The sequence below is a fragment of the Diadema antillarum genome, unplaced genomic scaffold, assembly GCF_040938485.1.
Source record: "Diadema antillarum isolate AM-2024a unplaced genomic scaffold, OU_Dant_1.0 scf00000036, whole genome shotgun sequence".
Classification (NCBI taxonomy): domain Eukaryota; kingdom Metazoa; phylum Echinodermata; class Echinoidea; order Diadematoida; family Diadematidae; genus Diadema; species Diadema antillarum.
In genome coordinates, this window is record NW_027270925.1 from 4,681,826 (window position 1) to 4,705,162 (window position 23,337).

General features: G+C 36.3%; 1 long non-coding RNA gene across 3 annotated transcripts; it reads left to right on the top strand.

The window, feature by feature from the left end:
* Window positions 1-490: 490 nt before the first annotated feature.
* Window positions 491-20,276, top strand: LOC139708643 (uncharacterized). Of its 3 annotated transcripts, none has more exons than XR_011709381.1 (7): window positions 491-645; window positions 1,950-1,994; window positions 3,984-4,094; window positions 4,763-4,896; window positions 5,937-6,009; window positions 15,783-15,806; window positions 16,538-20,276. It is a non-coding gene; the product is annotated as an uncharacterized lncRNA (long non-coding RNA). The 3 variants fall into 3 exon arrangements; XR_011709380.1 differs by having other exon boundaries at window positions 5,937-6,001; XR_011709379.1 differs by lacking the exons at window positions 15,783-15,806; window positions 16,538-20,276 and having other exon boundaries at window positions 498-645; window positions 5,937-10,563.
* The last annotated feature ends 3,061 nt before the right edge of the window (window positions 20,277-23,337 follow it).

Genomic DNA, 23,337 nt, shown 5'->3' on the forward strand with positions numbered 1-23,337 from the left:
GATTGAGAGCTTCCTATATTCCAAATGTCTGTCCAAAAAATCTCGTAAACATTTAGTGTCAAAACGCACCCCCCTTGAAAAAAAGCTGGTGACGCCCCTGCTAGTATGTGAAGACAAAGTTGTGCGTAAATTGTTTCATAAAGCTGTTCGTATATCAAGTTACGAACAACTTACGAGCGACTGGTAATCACTTTTCGATTGCTATAGTTATTAGAATTTCAATAATTCAGCACAAGAACTGATCACCAGTCGGTCGAAAGTTGTTGGTGACTTTACGAACAGCTTTATGAAACACCCACGAATTCTCGGGCGTGTGCGACGGGCTTTCCATGGTAGTATCGCGTCTCTCGCAGTGCTCCCTCCGTGATCCACACAGTGCATGCCTGCGTGGAGTGTACGTACGTACCAAAGAGTATAGAAGCGCACGCGTGCTCGTACGCTTATACCATGGCTCTACTCTGTTAGTAGCTCCATGCTTTATGCGTAGTACCTTACCCACATATACAATACGGAGGTGGTGTACGTGTTTGTCAATTCGTAACCTACTGCATTGGCGTGGCAGCGCAGCGACAGGCTCACAAATACGACTTCTGAAGACCTTTGCGTGAGACTGACGGTTTGATTAGTTTGGAGTTCGAGTACCAGGTGGGTATTAGTCTGTAAACGCAGGCATGCCTAAACACAGATGTTTGGGTTTTTAGAACAAAATTTCATGTGTGTAGTCGTGGTGCTGTTAGTGTTAGTGACTATAATAAACGTTAGGGTCTATCAGTAGTATCACTCTTATGTGTTCAGTAGTGTCTGGGGACATGCCCATCGTATCACCACAGCTCAGGCCCTATACGTGTACGAAGCTGTTGTAGTGCGTAGACCGTACGTTTAAATGTCAGGAGTATCAGGAAGGAAGTTGCGAAGTTTTTAACGTTAGACCGCGTTTCCTGAATGGACAAGGTGTGAGCCATATCATGATTTGCTATGTAATTACTAGGAAGGCTAAGTTCCAAAGAACCTACTTTAAGAGTTGACGTTGACTAAGAGGGCTTAGCGTTACTCTGGTGATTTGCTTCTGCCAAATCTGGGCGAGATGCGGGCGCCATACTTTAATGCGTAGCTAACACCACGACCAGTAGAGGGCGTATTTTACAGTGCTATATAGCGGTGATTCCTGTCCCCCTTTCCTGTCCCGTAAATATTCCCTGTCCCCCTTTCCTGTCCCGTAAATATTCAATATTGAATGATGCGCCTTTAAGCACCACCAACAACAACAACCCTTTCATTTCACCTTTTTTTATAGGGGGCATGCAGGGGAAGAAATATAACGTTACTTAGCCTGGACCTTGTTTTGTCATACAGAAGTATCATTCCTGTTTAATCATGAAATGTAACTGAAGAGAAGTCATTTATTTTCCAATATGTAGTCCCACAATTACACATCACAAGCTTGACTTTGACCTAATTTCACTGAGTTATGCTGACCGTGTTATAACAATAGGGTTTCCCTGTGCAGATGTGTGCACAGTGAAAAATGTGTTTTTAAGCAAGATTATAAGTTTAAAAGATGGTTTTCCTTTGTTATAAGAATTGTTTAGATTGCAGGAACAGTAAAATAATTTTACAAAGATTTGTATAAAAAATTTGGGTGTTGTGCCTCATATTCCTCTCAAGTACCGGTATGTATTTTCAGAATGTGTGTACCTCACATTATTAGTGGTCTGTCCTTAACACAAGGTCCTCAGGACCAGAAAAATGTGCTTGTTATAATGAAACCTTGTTATATCAGGGTTACAAAAATAATACAATACAAATTGAAATTACAATCTAGGACCACAAAAAAATTACCTTGTTATAGTGAACTTCGTCGTATCAGTGATAATTGTAGAGAGTTCACTGTATAGCCTATACAGGTATTGTTGTAACGTTTGTATTTTTCCTTTCTTTTCTTTCTGCAGGTACTGGTTGCTTTGGAAGGAGATTTATGTTGGTCTTTGTTGAAAGTACGTTTGTGTTTGTGTTTGTTATTTGTTGAATCATCTTCATCCTACATTTCATCTCATACCATTTCACCTTCATCCTTGAATATTCAGTGAATATTCACTGAGATTACATCTGGAAATTCATCCTGGAATTCACGAACTCATCCCTGAAATATCTGAAATATACCTGAAATACCTGAACTTTACCTGAAATACCTTAACTTGAACTTTACCTGAAATACCTTAACTTGAACTTGAAGAAAGCTGAGAACAGAGAACTTCTGAGTGCATGAGAATAAGACAGTATCAGAAGGAGAGAAAGTTTCAGAATCAGAGGCAGAAAGGGTTAGAGTCAAAGAGAAAAAGAGTGAAATCAAAGAGAGGAAGAGTGAGAGTTGACGAAAAAGGAGTAAAAATTAAGCAGAATAACAGAGTTTTAAAGAGTGTTTGAATGAAAGAGTGCATTCTTTAAAAGGATAGTTAAAAACTGGAAAGAGAATTGTCCTAGAGAAGGCGAGAAGTTTGCTGGAAACTTGAAAATAGAAACAGTTAATTTGAGAAAAGGTGTTTAAGAGTCCAGATTACACTGAAAGATTATTAAAGAGTGCCGTCATAAGACGAAAGCATTATAGTGTTGTAAACTAATTGGGGTAGACAAAATTTGCACCTTCAAGGATTATTTGATATTTGATATATTCTGCATTGAAAGTTGCTGCAAATAAATCAACTACAGTTGGCAAGAGCTAATAGCTAGGAGTTGAAATTTTGAAGGAATTGTTAAAAGTGTGAGAAACAATTTATGAGGTGAGGCGAGAAGTATACTAAAAATTTTATGTAAAAATATTTTTTGGTATCTTGAGTCTTGAATTTTCGTTAATTGTTAATAGGATAAAAGAATAATTGAAGAGCGCCATCTTCAGATAAAAGCATTTTAGTCATAGTAAATGAAGGGAGAGACGTTAATATTGCACCTTAAAGGGCTATTTATAAATATTGGGCTGTGAAAACAAAAGCACAATTAGTAAAAGACATACCTTTATTGCAAAAGGAGTCATCTCAAAACAGAAACATTACTGTTTCTTTAATTGTCAGTGAAGACAAAGAATAATTGGTGAAATTGAAATTTTTGTTGCGAAAGACCCTACCCTAAGAGAAAAACATATAAGGGAGACCGATTATTGTGCAGTTAAGGCAAAAGCATAATTGGTAAAATTGTAACCTTCTTTACAAAGAGCATAATCTCGAGATAAAGGCATAATTTAGTCAAATCAAATGTTAGAGAATTGAAGCTGAAATTTCTGTTGGCAGATATCGTAAAAGGAAATTGGCATAGCTTTTCTATAAAGTAGGAATTGAAGCACGTAACAGACAAAGAGTGCCACCTGTTGCTAGAAACAAGCAAACATTGTAGAAATATCCCCACCTGTTGGTAGAAACATTATATGGATCGGTGTTGCAGCCTTCTGCTGGAATTTGTATTGCAGTGAAATATAGTACATGTACTGTACACATGTATTAGTGCAACTTTCAAAGCTATTCAATCCGACAATTTTGTTACCAATCGCAGTACTAGTGGAGTAGGTGTGATTCATAAAAGTATAGTGATTCAAGGAATATAACTGTGTTGATTGACAGTTGATTGATATACATTTATTTAGTAATAGGTACCATTATACTTTCAAAGATTCGAAAGCCCTGTAGTTTGACAATGGAAGCAAGTGAATTCAAGATTGTTATTGGTGATATCCTAGATATCCTCCATAGTTGTGACTTGATGAGAAATGTAGAGGTCAGTGAATGTGATGCATGTTGCAGTGTGATCAATGAAAATGAAAGCAGAGTACCATGTGAGGATTGTGGCAAGCAGTTTCATGTGATGTGTACAGGAACTATTTCTCATGAGGCTAGAATGTGTGATGCAAGGTTGATTTGGATATGTTCAGCATGTGGAAGCAATAATATTGCCCATCGCATCTTTGACAAAATTGGCATTCCTTGTCATTTCAATAGATACGAACTTCTCGAAGACCTTGGTGATGAAGATTTTCATGTTGATGTTTCACTTACATCACGCAAGAGCAACCAGAGAAAGAAACCAACGAAGATGAGACTGAAAAAGAGGTATGTGAGAAGAAAGAACAAACGTGGTGTTCTAGAAATGACAAATGTGTGTGTGGAGGAAAGAGCAAATTGTGACAGAGATGAATCAGATCCGACATTCATCTCAAATCTCACTAGGAGGCAATTTGAACCATTAGAAACTGCAGTTGATGATGGTTGGACAACTGTGAAATCAAGGAAGACAAAAGTGATTGAGAAGGCCAAACTGACAACATCCCAAACAATGACTAACAATCCTAAGACCAAGACCAATAACAAGAGCACAGTGAGATCAGTAAATGGTGTGATTCTCCAACCTGGCGTGACCTACATTGGCAAAGCAATGAAAGGCTACTATCTTGAAAAACAGAGAAGAGCCAAGACCAGCAAAGGCAAAAAATCAAAAGTAGAAACAAGGCAAGAAGAACATGGTGAACTCGTGAAGCGAAATATGAATCGAAACTTGGACACAGAACGAAATGATAGTCTGCAGGTGTATACTGAATCTGTATTGAATGTATATTCAAAGTGTGTTCAGTCACCTCATGTTATGGCAAAATACTCTGAGCAAATCTATGCAAAAACACAGAGAAGTTGGGCTGATGTGGCTAAAAGCACTCCGAATATGACTAATGGATGTTTCGTACTGAGTGGTGATCAGGCTACATGTGTCTCTGTCCTTTCCACAGACATTGAAAAAGAAGTTTGGAATGTAAACAGGCTCTATGGAGGTGGAAATGCACGGCAACCAAGAAAGAAAGGTCGTTTCACGAAGATCCGCAACAAACAAAGTGTGCCAGTGGTTAAAAATGCTGACTCACAGGTGCGTAACAATGAAAAGGTGAAACATGACATTTTTGAAGGAGAACATGCAGCAAAGAATGAAAAGTTGTGTAAGAATGAAATATCTGACCGTGAGGACAGTAATTCCACAAATAGAGACAACACAGGCTCGAATGATATGTCCAAAGTGAAGTGTGACAGAATCCACGATATGCATGAACTAAACCCATGTTACAGCGAAACAAAAGATGTTGAAGGTGACAGTCAAATATCAGTGAATGAATTGTTCTCTGTGAATTCTACTACAAATGTAAATGTTCACTCTCCGTGTCACAAACCTGTTTCAGGTATGCAAAACATGTGTGTTCAAGTTTGTAATGAATCAATATTCCTGCCTGAACGTGAAAAAACTATTAATCCATCTGATTGCATAGTAATGAATGCTGGTTCTGCAAATAGTGTTGACCACCATAATTCATATGATGTTCAAGAATCGTCTGTACTTATATTAGATGGTGAACCAGCTGCAAATGATTTAGAGACTGAAGAACGTGTCTGTAAGCCTGTTTCTCTTTCAGATTCAGAATATGATAGAAGGCAATCATATCCTCTGACTAAAACAATCGCACAAGGAAATTTTAATCAAGGTGATCAACGATTTGGTTATACTGCTGGCAAACAATGTGCATGTAATTCTATTGTGGCAGTTCTCTACATTCAAACAAAGAATGGAATCGAAATGAGACCTCGTGATCTTGATCAGATTCTGACCCTTGGGAATGAGTTGTATTATTACATAAAGAAGGATTCACAACTGAATGAAGAGCTTGTAATGATAGATGAATTACCGAAGGAACTTCATATTCTGGATGAAAAATTTCAAATAACCTATGGTGAATCGAAATATGGAGTGTTGGAAGGAGATCAAAACAATTTGTCAAATTTTGGTGCTTTGCCATTGAGTCAAGCATTAGAACAAGAACTGTGCCGATATGATGCATGTCTTATGAATTTTGCTGAGAGTACATTTGCAATCATTAGGCATCACAGTGGTTATTATGTGTTTGATTCTCATTCCAGAAGTCATGATGGATACTTGGTACAAGATGGATGCAGTGTCTTGCTTAGCATTTCATCATGGCAAGGTATACAGGTACACTGTTTGAATTTGGCAAAATCTATGGCATGTGATTTACGTACTACTCAGTTTGAATTAACCGGTCTGGCAGTAGAATTCAATTCTAAGAAAAATGTATTGACAACTAGTGGCTCTAAGAGATCAAAGACCCTAAATACTGCGTGTGGGAATATAAATGATCAAAACAGCGACTATTCGCAACATTGTCATCATATTGAAAGAAATCTGAGTTATAGTGATGAGACTCAAAATGTAACAATAAAGGAAACCAGAGTTAATGTAAGCAGTGATGACTATGGAAGTGAGAATGAAGTTGAATTTGTTTCACTTGAAAAGACAACACAAAGAAGAGATAGAAACTTCAAATTTGCACCAATTACATATGTAGACAAGCAGTGTTTGTGCAATAGATTAAATGTCAATTACTGTGGCGCAGCCAGTGAACCAGTGGAAGATACAAATGAAAATTTGTGTATGAGGAAACCTGTAAATATCAAGAGAGTTATGGGTGATGGCAACTGCTTTTACAGAAGTATTTCTCATGTAGTTACTGGCAGTGAAGGAAACCATTTCATGCTCAGGAAATCCAATGTGGCACATTTACTGGAAACGGGTGATTTATTTAAAAATTTAATTAACACAGTGAAATATCAGAATGTCAGGGACTTTGTACTTCAAGAGAAATTGATGGATTTAGGAACATGGGCTGGTCACACTGATATTAGTTCAATGGCACATATGCTAGATTGTGATATATATGTGTATGATGATCGTACAAAAAATTGGCAAATTTTGTCTGCAAGGAAACCGGGGTACTATAACAAGGTAACAACTGAAAGAGGCATATATATTGTGTTCACTGGAAGCAATCATTTTGATGTAGTTGAAAGTGTAACTGCTGTTCAGTCTAGTACTTTGGATGAAAAATTAAGTGTGTTTCATGTGAATTCAGATGCAAATGTGGAAAGTAAAAAAGAAAGTCATCATGAATCATCTAAGGCTACCGAAAACTTGACATTGAAGAAAGGCAGTGTTAGAGTGAAGAAAATGATGTCCAAACAAATAATGGTGTCAAACTTGCAAGAGACACAAATTCCATTACAAAACACATGTCAACAGACAGTAGTCGATGTTGATGCATCCGAGGTGAAGCAAGTGGGAGAAATTAAAAAGATTAATCTCATGTACACACCTGTGAATAAATTTGACAGAGAGAAGTTTTGTTGCAAATTAGGCATAAAGGTTAATGACAAATGTAGCAGTAATGATGTGCCAAAAGATATGGTGGAAAATGGTAATATTACTGTCCTGTCACAACCATTAACTATCTATAAAATTAGTGGTGATGGAAATTGCTTTTACAGAGCTATGTCATATGTCACATGTGGCAAGGAAGATTCACACCGTGATGTTCGAAAAGCAACAGTTATGCATATTTTACAAAACAAGCAAGATTATGTAAGCCTTTTAAAATCAGGATACACAGATGTTGTAAAATACATTGCAAAGGAAAGAGTATTCAACAATGGCACATGGGCTACAGAATTGGAAATAATGGCCTTATCAAATCTACTAGATACTGATATTTATACATATGAAGAAAACTGTTCAAAATGGAAATTATTTGGTGCAAGCAAACTTCAGTTTGGAATTGTTACATCACAAAGAGGTGTTTACTTGCAACACACAAATGGCAATCATTACGATGTTGTAGAGTCTGTATGTCCAAGGATCCAAACATTAAGTTCATGCCAAAACTTGTCAAGACCACAAAACATTACCGCTATGGAAACGCCTGTGACAAGAAAGAGAAGACTCACAACTGAGAGAAAAGTTACGAAACAAGTCGGTGATTGTCAAATAAATGTATTGAACAATGAAGTTTTAGAGGATGACATTGAACGTGCTGTTAAAATGAGTAGGGATACTGAAGAATCTGAAGAAGTTGAAACTACAAGGCAAACTACAAAAAGGAAAAAACAAAGAAAAAAAAGTAATGCAAATATTACCAGACGAAAAAATAGAGATCGAATGAGAGCACAGAGAGAAAAGAAAAAAAATGAGCAAAGACAGTTAGAAATAGAATGTTTATCAGATGTTCAGCCTTTTCTATTCCGCAAACTAAAAAATGCAGCTGCAAAGAAAGTAAAATATCAAACAGATGAACCTTACCGGTTCGAAAAGAGAAGAGAAATTAAGGAGAGACAAAGAAACAGGTACTTGTTCGATCCTACTTACAGAGAAAATGTCAAGAGAGCAATGAGCAGAAAGATGAGAGCTAGATATCAACGCAATGCTTTATTAAGAGAAAAAATCAAGAAAATGATGAGGACAAAGATGAAAGCTAGATACCAAAATGATGCTTCATTTCGAGAAAAAATTAAGAAAAGGATGAGAACAAAGATGAAAGCCAAATATCAAAACAGTGCTTCATTCAGAAAAAGGCTGAAGACAATGAGGAAAGTAAACTATGGGTGCAATGTTCTACATAGAGAAAGGCTTAAGAAAATGAGGAAAGCTAGATATCAAAACAATGCTTTATTCAGAGAGAGGCGTAAGAAAATTATGAGGAAAGTTTCAAACATTAAGTACAAGACAAATTTTTTGTACAGACAGCAGGTTGCAATGAGAAACATGAAACGAAAAAAACAAGAAAAAATGAATATGAGAAATTGTGACCATGTTTTGAAAAAATTTAGGGAAATTGTTTCACACGGCCCTGAATATGTATGTTGCGTATGTTTGAAATTATTATTCAAGAATCAAGTATTGAAGTGTACAAAAGCAAAATATAACGATTTGAGGTGCTTAAAGGAGGAGTATTTACATACATGCAGCGATGACTGTGATATTGACTGTCAAATAGTAAAGTCATCAAGAAATTTTTTATGGGTTTGTTACACTTGCCACAGGAAATTATTAGCTGGTAATATGCCTGCTGAAGCTAGCAGAAATAATTTAGAATTACGTGCTATTCCTGCGGAACTTGGAAATCTGAATCAGTTGGAAACACATTTGATTGCACTAAACATTCCATTTATGAAAGTTTTGAATTTGCCTAAAGGAGGACAATATGGAGTGCATGGCCCAACAGTTTGTGTACCTTCACGCACAAATGAAACTGTAAAGATATTACCTCGACCGGAGACTGATGATCAATTAATTCGCGTAAAGCTAAAGAGGAAACTGTCATATAAAGGACATTATGAATATCAGTTTGTCAAGAAAAACAATGTCCTAGCTGCATTGGAATATTTGAAAAAGAATAATAAGTGGTATTCTGATATTGCTATTGATAGCGAATGGGACTCTGATTTATCAGACAAAAATAGTAAAACAGCTTGTGGTAAACTATTTGATTTAAGTGAAACTAATGATGATGATGATGATATAGAGGATGATCAAGATGGACGATTACAAGGCATTCAGTTGGGCACATGTTTGCAGAAGGTCGATATGAGACAAGAAGTGCTTGATCAGTTTTTTGATGATATTATATGCTGTGCTCCTTGTGAAAAGAATAGTCCTGTGTCACTATTGATGGATGAGAGTAATGAGGCAAAATGTTTTCCTGCTCTGTTTCCAACAGGCCAGCCAACATTTCATGATACCAGGTACATTAAAGTAACACTTGGTCGTTATTTGCATAATCGTTTGATGCATGTAGACAACAGATTTGCAAAAAATACAGAATATATTTTCTATGCTCAGTGTATTTATGAACTGCAACAAATACTTTCTAGTGTTTCTATAGCTGTCAGAAAAAGCTCAGAGAAAATAGATAATTCCACATTGATGCGATGTTCAGATCTAAAGGATGCAAGAAAACTTCATGAGATACTGGATTCGAATAAAGGATATAAATTTCTGAAACAAATACGAGGAACACCTCCATACTGGCAATCTACACAGAAAGATGTATTAGCAATGGTTAGACAACTTGGAAAGCCTACATGGTTTGCATCATTTTCATCAGCTGAAATGAGATGGCCTGAAGTTATTAACACATTGCTAAATCAACAAGGTGATGGGAGAAAAGCAAGTGATCTGGATTGGACAGATAAGTGTAATTTATTAAAATCAAATCCAGTGACAGTAGCTCGTATGTTTGATAAACGCTTTCATGCATTTTTGAACAGAGTGATTCTTTCTGAGGCAGAACCTATTGGCAAGATAATTGACTATTTTTACAGGATTGAATTTCAACAGAGAGGATCTCCACATACACACTGTTTATTCTGGGTTGAAAATGCACCTAATTTGGGTGTCGAGAAAGATGAAACTGTCATAGATTTTATTGATAAGTATATTTCATGCAACATTCCATGTGAGGATGAAGATGAAGAACTGTATGAAATAGTGAAGAATGTTCAGCTTCACTCAAAGAAACATTCAAAATCATGCAAGAAAAAGGGAACCTCCTGTAGATTTAATTTTCCAAGACCACCTTCTGAGAAAACATTTGTTGTGAAGCCTGATGATAATCCAGAAGTTACAGATGAGGCTCAAGATGTTCTGTCTGCAGTAAAGAATTCATCATGTGTGGAAGGCAAATATGATAATGCTAGGCAGCTCTTTGAAGCTCTTGCGATGTCTCAAAAGGAATTTGAAGATGCCTATAATGCTGTAGCTACAAAAGAAGATGTAGTCATGAAAAGAGATCCAAAAGATATATGGGTTAATCAATATAATTCATTCTTACTCAGAGCTTGGAATGCCAATATGGATTTGCAGTATATAACAAATGAGTATGCCTGCATTGTTTATGTTGTGTCATACATGTCAAAAGCAGAAAGAGAAATGAGTTTGCTCTTGAAAAATGCTGAAAGTGAAATGAGAGAGGGCAATGAAGATGCTCGAAAGAGTATGAAAGAAATAGGACATGTGTATATGCAAAACCGTGAAGTTTCAGCACAAGAAAGTGTGTATCGTGTTTGTGGCCTGAGATTGAAAGAGTGCTCAAGAAAAGTAGAGTTTATACCTGTTGGACCAAACCCTGTGAGAATGAGTCTACCACTGAGTGTTATTCAAAGCAGACGAGACGATGATGATAGGAGCCCATGGATGCCAAGCAGAATTGATAAATATAAAGCCCGACCTGATGGTTTTGAATTTGAAAATATGTGTTTAGCCACATTTTGTTCAAAGTATAGACTACTCAGTGAATCTGATATAAAGGGTAAGAAACAGAAACAGAGTGTGTTTAAATTGAGAGATCAGCTGGGCTATATACAAAAAAGAACAAGAACCAATGATGCTGTAGTGAGATACCCTCGTTTTTCACCGACTGTAACCCCAGAAAAATATTATCAGAGTATATTGCAACTATTTTTGCCATATCGTACTGATAAACAGTTAAAACCTGACCAATTTTTGACATATGAGGAATTTTATCAAAATGGATCTGTTCGAATGTTTAATAAGAATTTGGAAAGTGTCAAAAGTATTGCCAATGAAAATCTCAGGCAGTATGAAAAAAACGCTGATACAATTGATCAGGCACAAGAATATCTTGAGAAATTTGGTGCACAAGAAGATGCATGGGGATTACTCTGTCCAGAAACAGAAGTTGAAAGACATGAAACAGCTAAAATCCATGTAGAAGTTGAAGATGCTGACAATGAGTTTAGAATCCCAGATCTTGAATCTAAATCTCAGGAGAAAGAGTCATATGGCATAGAATTTCGATCATGTAGCATTTCGAGAGAAGACAGTAATGTCTTATTAAGAACTTTAAACAGCAAGCAGCAAAAAGTGTTCTACAAAATACGACAATGGTGTCTTGACAGAGTTAATGGAAAAGAAGCCACACCGTTTCAGATATTTGTGACAGGTGGTGCTGGAACAGGAAAAAGTCATCTGGTGAAATGCATATGTAATGAAGGGACAAGAATTCTAGGTAAAATGATGCATAATCCAGATGATCTTTCAATTATGAAAGTAGCTCCAACTGGAATTGCAGCCTACAATATTGATGGTAGTACTATTCATAATGCACTGTCCATACCCATTTCTGCTTCATTACCTTATCAACCCCTTGGAGAAGAAAAGATAAGTCATTTACGTACTCAGCTGGGCCAATTACAGATACTAATAATTGATGAAATATCCATGGTTGATCAGAAGCTACTGTGGTATGTACATGGACGTTTAAGGCAAATAAAGCAGACGCGTGATGATGCTCCATTTGGAAAGGTTTCAGTTATTGCAGTTGGAGATTTTTATCAGTTACCCCCAGTAAAAGGTACTCCTTTGTATAAAGATACATTGCAAAGTTCTTTATGGACAGACAACTTCTCTATGATTAACTTGGATGAAATAATGAGACAAAAGGATGATGCAGACTTTGCTGTTCTTTTGAACAAATTAAGGGTAAAAGAAAAGAAAGATGAATTATCAAGTGATGATTTTGCAGTTCTTCAATCATGCCAAACTGGAGAGCAATGTGAGGATGCACTGCATATATATTCTTCAAACAAACAAGTAAATGACTGGAATAAAATAATGCTTCACAAGAAATGCACAAATATCATCTGTCTTGATGCAGAAGATTTTGAACTTGGCGATAAGGGTAAAAACAAAGCATGTGACAAGCCACGGAGATGTACTAAAGCTTCTTTGCCAGCATATCTTTGGGTTGCTGAAAATTCTAGAGTGATGCTGATCAAAAATGTGAATGTGACCAAAGGTTTATCAAATGGCTGCATTGGCACTGTAACTGACTTAGTAAGAGTAAATGAAAATGCCAGACCCTCAAGTGTGCTTGTGAAATTTGACAATGAAAAAGTAGGAACACAGTCAATAGAAATGCAACAGGAATCAATTGGGAAAAAATATACGAGGAAACAATTTCCCTTGAAATTAGCATATGCATGCACAATACATAAAGTACAGGGCATGACAATGGAAAAAGCTGTTGTTTCTCTGAAAAATATATTTTTGCCCGGACAAGCATATGTTGCTCTGAGCCGTGTCACATCAATACGTGGACTAACTATTGAAGATTTTGATCCCAAAGTCATATATTGCAATCCAACTGTTAAAGAAAGTTTAGAAAACATGCCAACATTTGTTGATGAAAAGAGCTTTGATAATGATGTTTCTGTTGCGACTCTGAATATAATGCTACATAACATTCAAGGTCTTAAAGCACATTTCAAAGATATCCAATCAAACCTCCTATGTAGAAATTCTGATATTATTTGTTTAACTGAAACTTGGCTTAATGATGACATTTTTGACGTGAATTTAGATCATTTTAAAATGTACAATCAACCTCGGTCAAAATCTTATTCAGATGAAAGTCCCTTATTTTCGGCACTGAAAAATCAAGCACATGGTGGAGTTGCAGTGTACAGTAAAATCAAATCTATTAGTAGGCTGGATTTACATGTCAATAATCTAGAATATATTACATTTGCAGTAACTTGTCCTTCATGTCTCATTTCTGTGATATATAGACCTCCCAGATATGATAAGAAACAATTTTGTGAGAAACTGAAGAGACTACTCGTAGAATTGCAGCAGAGAAGTACGAAACGCATAGTTATTGGTGACTTCAATGAAAATCTCAGACAAGGTTCAAGTGATTCATGTGTGCATAAATTGATGTATTCTTACGGATATCAACAACATGTACTTGATGCTACAACAGAAGGTAATACATTGATTGATCATGTATATAGCACAGGTATAGACTCACTTCATGTTGAAGTTATTCCACTTTACTACAGTTACCATGAGGCTATCAGAATACAGTTCTGATGAGTGATGTCTTGAGTTTACGCAAAGTAATGTGGCACATATATTCAAATCAATTGATATTTATTTTCTTTTGTCATCATATTTCCTTTTGTAATACAGAATGAGGAAAATAAAAAAGTGTGAATAGGACAGAGCATACAGCAATTCAAAAACAAATGAGTAGAAGTGATACTTATGATCAATACTGAGGTGTTTGAAGTTAAAAAAAAAAATTGCAATGAGTAAAACATGTGAAGTATGGAGGGTTCCACTGGGAAGATTATGCTTGTGAATATGAAACAAGACTTCAACAAAAGTATGACTACTAGTACTACAGAAAACAGCGACATTATGAGACAGAAAGTGACAATTCAGTGATTATAGACTTCCTAAATATGACCCAAAAATAATGTGAGAAATTATGGAAATTAGTTGTTGAATTGCACCAAATAAGCACAAAAAGCATAGTTATTGGTGAATTTAATGAAATTCTCAGACAAGGTTCAAGTGATTTGCTTGGCATAATTTGATGTGTTCTTATGAATATCAACAACATGAAGTTGATGCTACAACAGAAGGTGGCACATTTATCGGTCATGTATGTAGTATAGGTATTAATGATCTCACCATTGAAGTTATTCGCCTTTACTACAGTTACCATGAAGCTATTTGAATACTGTTTCACTGAACTTGTTTTTACTAATAACATTAGATGTTTATTCAAGGTTTTTTTCACAATGCTGAAATCAAATGAAATATATTTTCATCTTTCATCATACATATTTTTATGATGTTATGGAGAATAGATGAAATATGATGAATGAAATGAACAGAATGTTCAACAGTAGTGAAACCTTATGATAATATTAAATTGTAATGAATACTGAAGTGATTGAAGTGAGGAAAACAGTGTGCCATGAGCAAAGTGTGCAAAGGGTGGAGAGATCCACTGAAGCGACCTTGATTGTGCACAGGAAACAAAACTTGGGCAACAATAAAAGTACTACATAACACATTGACATTATAAAGAAAAAATAAATAGACAACGACAAGAGCATGCAACAGAAACAATGATCTTTGATTGCTTGTTGAAAGAAATGTGGGCTTGCATGTCAAGAAGAAGGAAAAACACATAAATTGTGTAATTGCAAAAATGATTTAAAGGACTGTAATTATAATGTTACATGTATGTCAGCAATAGTGGTGATATTAAAAATTTATGAAGTGGTAATGCTGAATCTAGGTGAGAATTATCAACCCTTTTCACAAAGCAGTAGCTGAGCTGGTAGTTGCTCTTCTCTAAATATCATTGTTGGAAATGTAACTATAAAAGGAAGATACAAGTTCAGTATGGAACAGAAATAAAACAAAAGACAGAAAATGGAATTGAAATAGAATAGACAAAGAATAAAAATAGAACAGGCACAACAGAAATAAAACATAGCCCAGAAAATGACAGTGCAGAAAGGTAGATTTTGGCATAATAATCATTTTGAAAAATATTTTTTTTCAGAGAATTAAATGCTGATAATGATAAGTTTGTGTTACTATTTGATGAGCGTTTAGAGCTGAGGAAAATCAAATTGTAAATGCTGATGAAAGTGCTTTGAAATAAATGGAAAAAGTAGGAGTTGCATTTATATGTGCAAAACCTGATCAATAGGCATATGTTGTAATTGATAGAAATGAATATTTCACCAGAGAAGATAGAGTGAAATCCATGAGTGATCATGTATGTGGTGCAAGAATTGTATTTATTACGTAAACATTATGAGCTACATAGCACAAGTTTTGATTGATTTCATGCAAATTTATGAAAAATGTTTTGAGTTTTCAAACCCCTGTTTCTCAAACATTTGCTTTCATTGATTGATGTCATTGTTTCTCTTTAGCACCCATGGTAGTGAGAATAAAGCACTGGCCAAAATGAAAAAAGCATCAATTAGGTGTATTTCATCTAGGTGTTTATGGCTAACATCTTTATGTCTTTACATTTGCCTGGTGAATGATGAACTGGTCTGTGCTTGTGCCGCAATCATGTCCAGCCTTGTACCCAAGTGTTTCCACCGGTGAGTTTTATTTCTTTTTTGCTTTTTTTTCCCCCTACTTTTTGTCAGATTTGTATGCATTTAACTTTTCACACAACTTTTTGACAAAATCAGGCTCAATCATACTCAGTGTTCAAATTAAATTCTCACAATAATCTCTCCAGGTGTGTTTTTAAGCTGTATTAGCATAACCTGTAGAATTATGCATACACAGGTGTTTCTTCAGAATTATTTTTTTTTCCCCTGAAATGTTTGTAATATATGTTCTATCATCTAAAGTCTGTGATCTGAAACAGTTTGTTAATTCCATATTACATTTATGAAATGTTATTCACATATTCCTTATTCTTATAAATGTGACTGTACAAGTGTAGTTTTGTTCTGTCCAATTTACATCGTAGCTAAACATGATATACATCCAGAGAACTATGATGTATATGCTGTACTCCTGTAAGAGAAATAGGTGTATGTATTCATGAAAAGAAAGGTTAACATAAAAGGTGATGTGATGTTATGTGAAGTTGTGAATGTTTCAGTACAGTTGTGTTCGCAAGTTATGACTACAAGAAATTGGTTGTATCTGTCTAAAATATGTAAAACATAATGTAACTTTCTTCGTAACATTTGTGATAATGATATTTATGTTCTCCCATTCTAACAACACATATTTCAGTTCTTTCATTTTATCGATGTTAAAAGATAAGCAGTGTACTTCATTTGTAACAGTATGTTGTTTATGTATTTTAAAGCAGGGTCTTGACCAACAGAGAGAACACACCAGCTTTGCTTTGCAGCGTTGGTGTAGCACAGGGAGTAGAACTCTACTGGTTAAAGGCTCAAAACCAGTCAATTGGACCAGGTGTGGATCGCATCTATTTCAACTGTGTGGACAGCTGTCAATCTTGGATCAAACTTGGTTGACATGCAAGCACTTCATATCAGATGATAACAGATGAGCAACGTAATAGTTTCTCAGGACTTCCACTCTCTTCCATCTACAATAATTCTAAGCACAGTGAACAGTATGCATGATAAATGCAAAAGCAAAGGGTATAAATGTAATTGAAGTATTGTGGAATGATTTACGCAACATAAAATACCTCAATAATTATTAATTTTATGTTTATGTGGTGGTAATCAGATCATGTGTAGTATTGGAAGGTACGGTAAGTTAGCCATAGTGGCATGTTAAGCCACCGTCCCTGGAGACACTCAAGTGGTAACGTGTTAATGACCCATAGCATAATCATTTACACCACCATATTGTTTTCGTGATTGACACAGAAACGTCTTTGATTAAGGGCAAAACCAAAATGTAGACCATAAAAGTAGAAGTATGTGAAATGCAAATGTGCAGTATTTTTACATTTTTCCATTATGGATCAAAGCTATGACTTAGATATTAGATGATGATTGTGAGAAGCAAGTGTGGGTCTTTTTTTCTGTTTTATCCTTTGAATAATTGCAAAGATGCAAAGTTTAAAAAAAATTAACAACAAGATTTTCATGACTTAGTGTCTTTGCGCTCGCGCAAACGAGAAGGGTATTCCCCCTCCCACAGTAAGGAGCCTTTTTTAAATTTGTAGCTGTTAATAAAGGATCTGGTGCATAATTAAGTGACTATTGTTTGCTAATTTGGCATGATGAAGGGAAATACACCTTCAATTGCAAGCATCACTTCAATCCTTTTAGCTACACTCCTCATTTTTGGTTCAAGTTGCAATTTCACTTGATGTCTGAGAAAAATGGGTACTATGTGTGAAATCGTGAGACAGACCCTAAATGCATGAGTCTCACCATAATGAGAGACTTGGTCTGTAATTGATGCATATATTTTGTGTATGCACATATATGTAAACCTTCAGTAATGCTCTAGGTGTGGGGTTAGTTGAGGAAGACTCTATGACCCTGTTTACAGTGTGGGGCTGCACCATGCTGCGGCCAAGCCGTGGTTGAGCATAACCTCAATTGCGAGGCCAAGCCCCGCAATTTTGTTCCTTTACACTACTGGGCTCGGCCGCGCTTTTATTTCAAACCTTTTAATATTTTGTCATAGTGGCGCTCTACTTGTAAACAAACACAATTCGGTGTTGTCTGGTTTTCAGACCCTTTGCCAACTGAATTTCATGGCAACGAAATCACCGTTCGGGCAAAGGCCTTTTCTGAAGGGAAAGATCCTTTGCAGGACAAGATCACATTAAACTATGCTAGTTTTCGATGTTGAGGGGGTTAATATCCTGAATAGTGAAATAGTACAAGTACGGGGTTTGGAAACCAGAATAAAATTGGCAGCGCATTTGGCCCCATTTGCGTTTACACAGAGAAAAAGGCCAGGCTCAGCCGCGGCTTAGCCACCTCCAGAGCGAGGCCAAATGCAAGGCCAACTTTGGCCTTGCATTTGGCCTTTTGCACGTTTACACTGAAATGGAGGTTGGCTGGGCTATCGTTGAACTGCGGCCAAGCCTCGCATCGTAAACAGGGTCTATGTGGCAAATTGAGCTATGGCTCAACTTGCCCTAAAGACCTGCATTCATGTCCATGGTACAATTGAAAACATAGTTGAGACCATGGACAATTTGTATGGAGCACTAGGCGTGGTGTGGCCTATTTTGTTAGGAAATTAGTCATTTGTCAACGTAATGACCATTTCTTTAAAAAATGTTCATTTCATTCAACATTTTGAAACATTACAAAGTGACTGATTTTGTAATGAAATAGGCCATGCAATATTTAAGGCTCTATTCAAATAGTCCATGATTTCAATTTTACCATCTTCATAAATTTATGCCATAAAGTCTAGCACATTTTACTAAATATAATGCGTGTAATCACTTCATACTTTTAAATACTTCTGAGATATGAAACTAAAAAAAAGAAGTCCATTTGATTTATGTTGGATAGTAAAAAACAAAACAAAAAACAAAAACATGTTTTTTAAAGAGAGTTTCAAAACTTACACTGCTTCTCTGTGTGGGAGTAGCAAGTAAGCACTACATGTAGCTACCTCGAATTTTTCCAGAGGATTAATTGCAATGGCATGACACAAATTTCTGCAAGACACTCAGTTATTTCTGATGCATCATGCGAAAAACAAAAATTGACCCATAATACCTTACATTCACCAAGTGCAGATAAAGTAAAATTTTAAACCATTTGAGGGTTTTCATGAAACAAGAATGGAATTTGTGTGTAGAATATGTTTCAGTGGTAATTCTAGATGCTGCATTTTTCTGGGGAAAAATATATTTGAAGAGGTTGCTTTGTCATATTTAGAATTGTTGAATATTGTCATTTGAATTGAATCAAATGATGGAAAAATCTTTTGTGTTATAAATTGTGCATTAGGAAATTTAGTGTCCATATAACATATTGTCAATGTGACTTGAAAGAAAATGATGGCCATGTTGAAAGTAGCTCTCATTGCTTATTCAATATTTTGTTTCATTGTAAGTGTAATCAATTCCAGCAGTATTGATGTTTTAGTTATATGTTTTAATAGATATTTATTGCCTACATATCAGATATGACCTGTGACAAAAGTGGTGCCATTTTTGTAGCTGCTTGCTTTCTTCAAGAAAGCTGCCATTGTTAATTGATGTTTTTTGATATTGTTTATAAAGGTTTAAAGTTGAAGGGAAGAAATGTTTCTCTTTTGTATTATAAATCACAGATCAGCAGTTTCTACTGTTTTTATATTCAGCTGAGCATTGGTTAGTGTCAAAAAAGGCTGCCATTGTCATAATGATTGCCATTGTTTATTTGAAATTCTTTGACATTGTCAAATCAATTTAAGGATTGGAACTATTTGTATGTGTGAGTGTGTGTGTGTGTGTGTGTGTGTGTGTGTATAAATCAGGAATTTCATTGTCCATGTTTTAGTTAAAGTGGCAAATAATTGAGTCAATATTGTGACAAGTCAATTTTTAAAGCCATGATGCGCCAAGTAATGGACATCATGAAGACTGTAGTTGATGTCCTGAACCCCGGTCAGATTCCAGTCCTTACATGTAATCAAGCACTCTACACTATGGCAAAGGGGGTCCAATGGAGCAGCCCTAGAAGTTATATTCCAGGGATTATTCCATAGTGATTTTTGGTTGACGATGCGTTTTGAGGATATCCTGACTCATATCACATTGTGTCAGATCTAAACACACATTGCAGCAGATAGGATCAACCCAGTCCTGAATGCAGTTTGCAGAGCTATCTCTGGATGTCTGCGACCAACAAGAGTAGATGACCTTTATTAACTGTGTGGTATTGCCCCACCACACATCAGGCGAGAGGTCTCAGCACAGATGGAGAAAACCAAGCAAGAAGTTAACCCTCGCCACCCACTCTACAATCGCGAACTTGCTAAAAAGAGACTCAAATCCAGACGCAGTTTTCTCCATTCAACCGAATCCCTTGATGGCACCGCCCACGGTCGAAGGATTACCCTATGGTCCAACCACCTCCAGTCTGTGACGAATAAGCTCTCCTATGGACCAAGTGAATCACTCCCTCCAAGTTCAAGTGAGGCATGGCCCACCTGGTCATGCCTGAATCGCCTACGGACAAGAACAGGACGATGCAAAGTCCTCATGCAGAAATGGGACTACAATAGGGATGGAGAAACTGCTTGCAACTGTGGGCAGGATCAGACAATGCAACATCTTTTGGTCTGCCCCCTCCTACCAGAGCCATGCACTGTCAATGATCTGGAGACTTTCAACACCAAAGCCGGATCCTGCACTCTGCACTGGGCAGGACTTGTGTGGTGACTCGAGAAGAAGAAGAAGAAGAAGCAGATAGGTTGCAGACAGATTCTTGCAGCATGAGAGCAAACTGAGCAGGAGACAATTTGAGCTATCAACTGTGGTTACTAAAATGGCAACATTTTTTGCATAACATAATTAAAACCAGACGACTCTGCTGTACTTCTTGGTCTCTAATGGAAGAGACATTAGCACCAACAAAGATCTCATCACCACACAAGGTAGTGACATTCTTTGCTGCGATTGTCCGGACATGTCAGATGATAGCACCGTGCACGTGTGAGGAGGCAGACACTGGTACATCATATACTTGTGCACCTATAGGATGCCGTACATTCGCAGATTAGCAACGTGCCAATATGCACTGTTCATACAAGTGTTGCACCCTTTGAGCTTGTCCTAGCAGCAGCCATCACCGGAATATCCATGAACAGTGGATTGCCTTTGGAGCTGGGAAGAACTTCAGGTTCATAGCTTCTTTATGGGATCACCAAAACTTGGCTGATGTGTTGCCATGCCAATGTTTCATGTTTTTAGTGGCTGTGGCTTAGCGTCTTGTTTTTGTAACAAGGCAGAAAGATTGCGTGGGTACCTGGACTACCTATGAACAAATCACAACCGTATTCAGCGCCTTCTATGCTATGCAGACTTACATACTATTGAGGAGTAGATGCAGCTCAATGGAGCAATTTGTAGTTTGTTGGAGTGTCGCTGAAAGAAAAGAATAGATGCAGAGTGTTAAAGTTGACAATGCCAGAATGTGACTTTGCAGTGTGCAGCTCCTTATTTGTTGTTGTTGTTGTTGTTGTTGTGTTTTGTTGTTTGTTTTGTTTTGTTTTGTTTGTTTTGATTTTTTTTTTTTTTTTTTTTTGTGCAGGGGGAATTGGCCTGAGTTTCAAACCCACAAAAAAAAAAAGGGTGCTGGCAAGCATCTTGAAAGGTAGCTATTTTTGTCACAGGTCAAATCTGAGATGTTATGCACACAGTAAAATTACTGATGTTTGACTGAAAATACCACAGGAAAACATTTGCACCCAACAATGTATTTAATCTCTAATATCAAAAACTTGCTAATAAAGATATATAGCCATTTTCATAATGGTCACCATTTTTGTCAAAGTCAAATTTGCCTAGCTCTACATCCGTATTTAAGCTAGTATTTTCACGTACAGTTATTTTGGTAATGAGAAGATCACATGAAGTGTATTAACAGGGTATTATACAGTAGAAATCAGTGTGTGACCAGTTGGACTGTCTGTTGCAAATGTTGCGTAGAGAATTCTTACAGTTTTGAAGCAATCTTTATGGAAATAGGGATACATCATGAAATTGAGGCTTCTTGGCTGAGCAAAACTGGAAGGGTGTCATAATTTTCTTGTTACTATTTGCTGTGTTTTTCACTTTATATTGAAAGATACAACAGAGGTTAATGTTAATTGGGCAAAATTGTATACCTCATTGGAAAACATCGAGTGTTGTTGTCTGGGAAAGCTGATTTTTTTTTTCAGCCTTTTTTTACAGGAATCTGCCACATATTGTCAGTTGAGAATGATAAGGGCTTTAAGGTGCCACTGAATCTATAATGTTCAAGACAACTTAATGCCCTTCTCATTCTCAACAGATGAGTATGATGGATGTGTGTCAGTTGAAAGTTCATGTCACAGAAGGAAATCCCCCAAATATGCAAATGGAAGTGATAAATCAAGGGTCTTTTGTTTGATATTGGTATGTAAATGTTACATGTAGAATTGCACAGATGCGAATTATGAGGTATGCAACAATGGAATGTTGTGTGAGCAAAACATGCCATTCTAAAAATGTCTGTCAGTGAATGTGCTTAGACTGTAATTGCACAGGTATTATTATTGTTATTGTTACTATTTTTGTTATATTTATTTGTTTCATTCATTTACTTATTTATTTATTCATTTATTTATTTGGCCATGCAATTGCAATTTAAAGTACAATTTCATGTTACATACAGGGTATAAAGACTCATGTATAAACCCGTAATTGCTGGAAATTGCACATGTAAACATAAATGTCAAAGTTGGGTTGAAGCAAATTGACCAAGTTTGCAACTGACATGAAAGAAAGTTAAGTCACATGGCACAGAAATTAGGGCATGAACATTGCATGTTTTGTAGACATGGAAATGGAAAAAATGAGACTTCCTGTGATGCAGCCATAAATAATGAATGAGTTGATGAGAGTTGAGAATAATTGCAGAAATCAATTTAAAGCTCTGTTGTAGTTGATGCAGCTGTATTGTGTCAGTTTAGTTCAGATTTCAGAGTTCTACGCTTATTCATACAGTGGTGAAAATTATGGATAGATATTTCCCTTGGAGCAAGACTGAAGGTGTTATGTCAACGGAACTGTAACACACAAACTATGAATCAGTTTGAAGCTGACATGCACTTCAGAATGTGGTAAAATTATTAATACCGGCACATGTATGCAAAAGTTGCAGCTACCGTACAGTGTAATTGTGTACTTGCAGCCTTATTTCAATAAAAATTGGATTAGTTTCATGATTTGAGAACAGACACAGTGCATAAATTATGTATTTAGTGTTGATATTTTGGGTGCTTGTTTGTTAAAATTATTCCCAAGGTTCGCTATTCTGAAGGGTCGTTAATCCGAAACACAGAAATTTCCTGCACCGAAAGGTTCGTTAATCCGAAAATGAAAAAGGGTTCATTATCCGAACATTTGTGGCGTTATTCCTAAGGTTTGTTATTCCAAAGATTCATTAATCCGAAATGAAATTCGGAACAATGAACCTTCGAAAT